This window comes from Rosa chinensis, chromosome 7, assembly GCF_002994745.2.
Source record: "Rosa chinensis cultivar Old Blush chromosome 7, RchiOBHm-V2, whole genome shotgun sequence".
Taxonomy (NCBI): Eukaryota; Viridiplantae; Streptophyta; class Magnoliopsida; order Rosales; family Rosaceae; genus Rosa; species Rosa chinensis.
In genome coordinates, this window is record NC_037094.1 from 44,916,554 (window position 1) to 44,924,703 (window position 8,150).

At 36.8% G+C, this 8,150-nt stretch overlaps 1 long non-coding RNA gene across 1 annotated transcript; it reads right to left on the minus strand.

Moving 5' to 3' along the window:
* Window positions 1–358: 358 nt before the first annotated feature.
* LOC121050858 lies at window positions 359–2,073 on the minus strand. The gene is made up of 4 exons (XR_005804230.1): window positions 1,572–2,073; window positions 1,400–1,497; window positions 1,153–1,259; window positions 359–604 (listed from the first exon to the last, which is right to left on the minus strand). It is a non-coding gene; the product is annotated as an uncharacterized LOC121050858 (long non-coding RNA).
* Between the last annotated feature and the right edge of the window lie 6,077 nt (window positions 2,074–8,150).

An 8,150-nucleotide genomic window follows, 5' to 3' on the forward strand; every position in this document is an offset into this window, starting at 1 on the left:
CGACTTATTTATTTTACGAACACGAGCTGAGCAGTAACACATGAGTCAAACTTGAATTGTATCACGCTGATTTACAAGCCTAATAATTTCAGACACATATCTATCTCAGACCAAATTGATTCATAGACAGCAGATGAAATCGCTACCAAAAGTCACAACTCATGGAACAACCCATAACACTAATTATAAACACAAATCATGGTCACACCTATTTCGAAAAACACACACACAAAGAAAGGATCAATAAACACGAAATCAAAATGATTCACTAATTGAGAGTCTTCATTAATTCAGAAGGATAAAAAAAACTGAGGCAGAATTAGGTACAAAAACTGAAGTCTTCATCAATTCAGACGGCACTGATCAAGTCTTCTAATTGAGATTAAATTGCACCGAGGAATAAAGCCACTAAGGCTAAAAAAACTGGGGCAGAATTAGGTACAAAAATGAAAGTCTTCATCAATTCAGAAGGCACTGATCAAGTCTTCTAATTGAGATTAAATTGCACCGAGGAACAAAGCCACTGAGGTTAGAAAAACTGAGGCAAAATTAGGTACAAAAACTGAAAGTCTTCATCAATTCAGAAGGCAGCCAACCAAAGAACCTGCAAACAAAAACCACATAAATAATTTACCAACTGGAACTGGACATATATCTGACTTTAGTTCGGCAACATAAGAAATGAAATACACAGCAATATATGTTCGCCAACTGGACAGTTTGATCATTATTGGTGAATACAAAACAATATAAAAAAAGAAACATATATATCCAATCCTGAACCATGAAGTGCATACAAAGTACCAAGTTTAATTTACATGCATGCATTAATACTTTACTATCTCAAGTTTTCTCTCTTTTGGTGTTTTCTAATAGTGTGATGAACAAGCTGAACAATAAAGACTACGAATGTGGAAGCTCAATTTTGGTTTATTTCTCTCTCTTTTGATGTTTTCTAATAGTGTGATGAACAAGCTGAACAATAAAGACTAAGAATGTGGAAGCTCAATTTTGGTTTATTTCTCTCTCTTAGAGACTCTCTTTTGATGTTTTCTAATAGTGTGATGAACAAGCTGAACAATAAAGACTAGAAATGTGCAAGCTCAATTTAGGTTTATTTATAGCCTACACACATCAACAGTCTAAACATACCTATTTTTGTTGTAACAATAACTAAAAATTTGGGAGTCTGAACAGCCAAATCAAAAATATAAACTATCTCATGATTCAAAAAACTGATTCTTCAAGCAGTATCAAACCTGCAAACACAGGAAACAAAACTAAATTTAGTAATAAAAAATGATAATGAATTGTAATAAGATTGTAAAATGTAAAAAAAGATTAATTCAGTACCATTACCAAATCATTACCAAGCATTAAAATCAAAAACAGGACTTACTAAATCAGGACATCGCCCCTGCACCAAATAAGGGTCAAAGGGGCCAGCGAAACCAAAAATAGAACCATGGCCAATAGCTAAGGCAAGAGGATTATGACCTGCAAAACACAACAAGATCACATTACCTTTCTATTACTAAATGCAAGCATCATAACACAAATCATCACATTACCTCCTTCAAGACCTTGTGGATCCTGAGCAGCTGGTGTCCGAAGATGTGCTAGAGGGAGACCAAATAGTGGTGGCACATGTTTGGACTTTATACTGTAAGAGGCCCAGTCCTAGGGATGGCAATAATCCCCATCAGGTATTCGACCCTAACGGGGAGAAATTCGGGAGAAATCAGGTATCGGGGACGCGGATCCCCAATATTCGAATTTTAAAATCGGGTACGGGGCAGGGATGATATTTTGATCCCCAACCCCATACCCACCCAATAAGAATTATCTGAAATATATATTTAATCTTATTTATAAATAAATATTTATGTAAACTTCATCTTTTTGTCAATATTTAAATTCTGTCAATATATTTTTGATATTATTCACTTCACCTTGTTGGAGTGAATGAGCAAGTTGTTAGGTAAGCAGTTGCTTGTGGATTTTTTTTGTTGAATCCAGACTTTTATTGTTCTTTTTTAATCAAGACTTGTATTTATTTTTGTTTGATTGAAATAAATAATTTATTTTATTTTGATGTTTGATTTTAACTTCATGCTTTACAATCCATAATTATTTGTATGAATTTTTATATAATAATTTAGTAATATAGTTAACGGGGATTGGGGCGGGTACGGGGACCTAATCCCCAATGGAGACGAAGACTAGGAATCCTCAATTTCTTATTACGGGGATTGGGGCGGGTAAGGGGATGGGGAATGAAGTCGGGTATGGGGATGATAATTTAATCAATCCCCTTACCCTACCCTCCCCATTGCCATCCCTACCTAGTCCTTCTCCATTGCACATGGAAGGAAGACGGGGCCGACATTAAATAAAGAAAAAGGTCATTTTAGTCATTTTTCTCAGCAAATGATAGGAAAGCCCTCTTTACTTTTAAGAATTTATAATAATTGCATCAACTATTTAATCAAAATCTATAAGAAACCAAACTACTTAGTAACTACTCACTCATTTTAATTAATAAAAGCCTACTCTGCAAAGATTGGAGCCCAGACAGGTAGACGGCTTACATGTGAAGGATAACAACTGTGTACTTGGTATGATCCAGATTACACATGCAACAAATTTCAAAGCCTACATTCGCCTAAAGCAATGTTGAAATTAGTAGGTCAGAATGCTGTAATCTACTACACAATAATGAATGAAGATGGATGAAAAAATTTGTGAAAGGTGTTACTGTGTTTATGGGGATGTAGAACGATCTAGGGGTTACTGTGTTAACAGTCACAAGGGAATGAACGTTGAGATTAAAAAACCAGGACAGAAGATGAGGGAAATCTAGAATCACACCAGACAAGATCATGGAATCAAACCCCTAAACCAAGAATCTCACAAATCACTCAGAGACACTATTCCACACAAAACTTAACCAATACGTAATTTTAAGCAATACATGACTAATTAATCATATTAGACGAAGGTATGCCAGTGGTCCTTCTATAGAGTTACAGAAGACACTGAAAACAAACAATACATTAAATAACCCTCATTAATGACTTGTAGAAATTAACGATTGACAGTTAATTCCTCAAGAAAACTAAACACAATACCCAAGAAAACTCTAGAAGACAGAACAAACCCAAGAGAACTCTTCAAATTCCATTTCATTCTATATCCTTATCAGTAAATCACAACAGAATGGCACATTACCTCCTTCAAGACCTTGTGGACCCTAAGGAGGAGGTGTCCGAAGACGTGCTAGAGGTGGGAGACTAAACAGCAGTGGCACATGTTTGGACTTAATACTGTATGAGGCCCAGTCCTTCTCAGTCGCACATGGTAAGAAGAAGGGACCTTGCTGGCATTAAATAAAGAAAAAAGTCAGTTTAGTCATTTTTCTCAGCAAATGATAGGAAAGCCCTCTTTACTTTTATGAATTTTATAATAATTGCATCAACTATTTAATCAAAATCTATAAGAAACCAAACTACTTAGTAACTACTCATTTTAATTAATAAAAGCCTACTCTGCAAAGATTGGAGCCCAGACAAGTAGACAAGCACATATGAAGGATAACAACTGTGTACTTGGTATGATCCAGATTCCACATGCAACAAATTTCAAAGCCTACATGCGCCTAAAGCAATGTTGAAATTAGTAGGTCAGAATGCTGTAACCTACTACACAATAATGAATGAAGATGGATGAAAAAAAATTGTGAAAGGTGTTACTATGTTTATGGGGATGTAGAACGATCTAGGGGTTACTGTGTTAACAGTCATAAGGGAATGAAGGAATTCAGGACAGAAGATGAGGGAAATCTAGAATCACACCAGATAAGATCCTGAAATCAGACCAAGAATCTCACAAATCACTCGAGACACTGTTCCACACAAAACTTAACCAATACGTAATTTTTAGCAATTCATGACTACTTATTCATATTAGAGGAAGGTATGCCAGTAGTCCTTTTATAGAGTTACAGAAGACACTGAAAACAAACAATACATTGAATAACCCTCATTAATGACTTGTAGAAATTAACGATTGACAGTTAATTCCTCAAGAAAACTAAACACAATACCCAAGAAAACTCTTGAAGACAGAACAAAACCCAAGTGAACTCTTCAAATTCCATCTATTAGTCAACCATTTCATTCTATATCCTTATCAGTGAACCACAACTGAATGCTTCAGTGGTAGTCGATACTTATGGAATTCTACTTTTAATTATCCTTCTCTGTATGCCACAACTGAAGTATATCCTTATTGAACATAAACCAAATAACAACAATAAACAAATATAAATTTAGCAATGCTATCAAAAACAACAACATTGGTTGTATTGAACTGTTACATAAAGGAAAAAAACTATATACCATATGCCAAAACTACAGATAATGACAGAATCAATTATATTTAACATACTAGCAATAGCAAAAATGTATTGCAGAACCACAAATTACAGATAAAGAGCCTAAATTACAGATCTGTAGCAAATCAAGAGCAACAACAACAATTCCCCCAAAACACGAAGAAAAACACAAATCTAAAACCAAAAAAGCATATTAGCAACAGCAAATCCCTAAATTGAGAAAGATCAAGAATCAAAAACCCTAAATTGCAGAACCAACAAAAATACACCAAATCAAGAGCCTAAATTGCAGATTCGTAGCAAATAAAGAGCAAACATAGCAATTAAACCAAATCACGAAGAAAAACACAAATGTAAAACCAAACACAACTTTCGAATCATGATTCTCTAAAAAATTTTCAAAGAATTTCAAGCACAGAAATAACTATAAACCTTTTTCTCCGGAGGTCGACGAAAAATTTTCAGGATCGAAGAGAGCAAGTTTGAGAAGGAGGAGAACCTGGAGACGGAGCTGAGATCGCAAATGGTGCCATAGTTTCAAAGAAAATGTAGATGTAAAAAATGAGGTGAAATAGAAAGTAAAAAAAAAAAGAATTTATGGATACGCTCGGGCAATTCAGCTACGAAAAAAATTTTAGCGAGCGGGCGAAAGATTACGGTAAGCCAAAGCCCAAAAAATTATCCAAGAGGGCCACTAAAGACCCAAAGAAAACAAAAATATGAACTGAAAACATGTCTTTAGAACTAACAGTAAGTCAGTAACATGTCTTTAGAACTAACAGTTATTTTTATTTTTTTGGTTACAACCGGGACCTAAAAGGCCCAAACAAAAGCAAAAAACCTAACAACTAGTGCAAAAACCAGTTCTCCTAGCTCTAGTCATAGCAGACAAGTCATCAAGGAAAGCTTGGGCAGCATGCGCAGGTGGGTTGTCAAAAGTGATTAGGCCAAGGTCATGAGTGATGCTGTTCTTGGCAAGGGCATCAGCAGTCATATTACACTCCCTAAAAATATGTGTTAGCTTGACATTCTGCAGTTTGGACATCAATAACACGCACCCAGCAAGCATAGAACCAAGGGGGTGAAGTGAAGTGCTTGATTTTTGCATAAGTTGAACAAGGACAACAGAGTCAGATTCAATCTCAAGATTAGCAATGTTATGCTTAGAGGCTAATTTGAGCCTGTAGAAGAGGCCCCAAGCTTCAGCATCAAGAATATCCCCAATGCCAAGATTAATTTGAAAGCCATCAATCCAATTATTGTTATGGTCCCTGATAACCCCACCAGCCCCAATCATTCGAGATGAGGAAGCTCTAGTCCCATCAATGTTTAGCTTGAAATAATTCATAGGAGGCTTGCACCAAGACAACATAGTATAGCTATACAAAGTATCAGAATTAGCCTTAGATTGAGCACGGGTCCATTCTTCAGCATAATCCCAAATAACCATTTTAGGACAGGTAGGTAGGACAAAACTAGGGTCAAATATCACCTTATTCCTCCATTTCTAGATAAACCAGCAAATAAAAACAAACAAATTGCACCATTTGATATTGTTCTTGATTTTAGCATGACAATGGAGCTGAGCAGCCACCCAACTGTTCCAATCCAAAGAGAAGGAGTTTAGAATGGTACTAGGTTTTAGAAAACGCATCCAGATGGCTTTTGACAGAACCCGACCCAAGTTTCACCCCGAAACCCGGATACGAGCCTGTGGGACCCACTTTAAGTGAAATCCTTCCAAAAAATTGACAGAACCTCCCCTAAAATGGGCTACCCAAAATTTTACAAAACCTGGACATGCTTAAAACTAAACTCACACTCCTAGATACATTCCAAGTGATATGTTACATTCCGATAGCACAAGTGTCACCTTAACTTCACTACGATAATAGACTCTCAAACATTAACATTCTCCAAAGTAAACTGGTTATTAGAGCAGATATACACAACTAAGCCGATATAATACAAGGTAGGTTAAGTAATAACCTACAGACAAAACGGAAGCGCTGATTCCTATGCCTCAAGTTCCTGGACGCAATCTCGGCAAATCTGAAATCTGGGCATTTGAAAAACGAAGGGTCCAGGGGAAAACATTTAAAATCCGTTAGAGTGAGTGGACAAAACTGAAATAATTAATGAAACTGATGCTTGAGTGCTTTCCCATTTCCTCATTACTAAAAAAATCCGACACGCAGCGAGATTTTAAAACAATCCAAATCCTTCCTTTAAAACCATCCTTTCATGAAAATCGTTTGATGACTAGAGAGGACTGCTGTCTAATCATCTCATGTCATCTGGAAGGGACTGCCGTCCAGATGACGCATCGGAGGGGACTGCCAACCGAAATGTAGGAGGCGGTGGTTAGAGGGGACTGCCGACTAACTACCTCATCTGGAGGGGACTGCCGACCGAGATATAGTCTGGAGGGGACTGCCGACCAGACTATTACCTAGAGGGGACTGCCGACTAGGCAATGTACGCATGCGCTGAAACTAGCCTCCTTGCCAACTCCTTTCTTTAAATTCTTTTCTTTTCACAAAAACCACATTTACTCAAATAATAATCCATTATAAATTAAATATTGTGCTGCATGCATTATTTAAATAAAACAAAAGTCCACTCACAAGTAAATCTCGCAGCTAATCTTGCTGCCTGCCCGTGTCCTCCTCGCTTGAGGGCTCAGCACGTCCTGTGGTAAAAGGACAGGATATAATTAACCTCGATAAGAAATTAATCTAAGAGTCAAGGCTTAATCCTTCGGAAATTAATACTCATTACCCAAAAGAAATTTCCTCTAACAACCAATTCTTCAATTTAGGATTCAATTCTCAAATTTCGGAATTCCTTACAATGTCAATGCCATCAAAACTCTTTAACAACTCAACCATAATTTAACCACCAAAATATAAAATAATTCCTTCCCAAAATTCTCAATTTCTCTCTTAATTTTTCCTTTTTAATCCACAATCACTTCTCCAACTTCCAACACATTCATTCAATACGAAACTATAACCAAGAGCATTTAATCAAGAGTTTTGGACCATAAAAATCAGAAATCAAAACCACACCAAATTATTTCACCAAGAGATTCAACCTAAAAAAATTATAACCTACAATAATCGAACAACCACATCCAACCTCAAACTCCAAGGAATCTTACTATCCAAACAACCTCAAATCTAACACAAAACTCAAAGATTAAATCCAATTCCTCAACCTATTTAGCTCAAAATCATCTTCACAACACACCCAACAATTACCATACCTGCAACAACAACCAAATTCAAGCAGAAATGGCCAGAAAGATCAACCAAAAACCAAGAACTCGACAGTTACTGTTCACACCCTCAAACACCTTCAAATCTTCCTCCACCGATCAAAACAAGCTGCAACAAGGTTAGAAACACGTTCAACACTTCACCAACAACCAAAACCCTCAAAGAATCCGGCCGGAAACCGGAGATCAAAGCAAAATCCCGATTTTTCCCATTTCTGAAATTCTCTTCAAAACTCAAAAACCAAGACTATCCAAGGTGAAAAACTTACATGACTAGGTAGAGAAGGAGGAGAGGATCACGCCATGCCAAATGGTTCATCCTGGGGTGACCGGATGGCGACGAAATCGCCGGAAAACCAGAAACGGCGAAAAGGAGAAGAAAGGAGGAGGGGGAGGTCGGGTCTGTCCCGATTTGGCAGCTTTGACTTCTCTCTCCTCAATCCCAAAATGGAAATTCTTTTAAAAAATAACCAC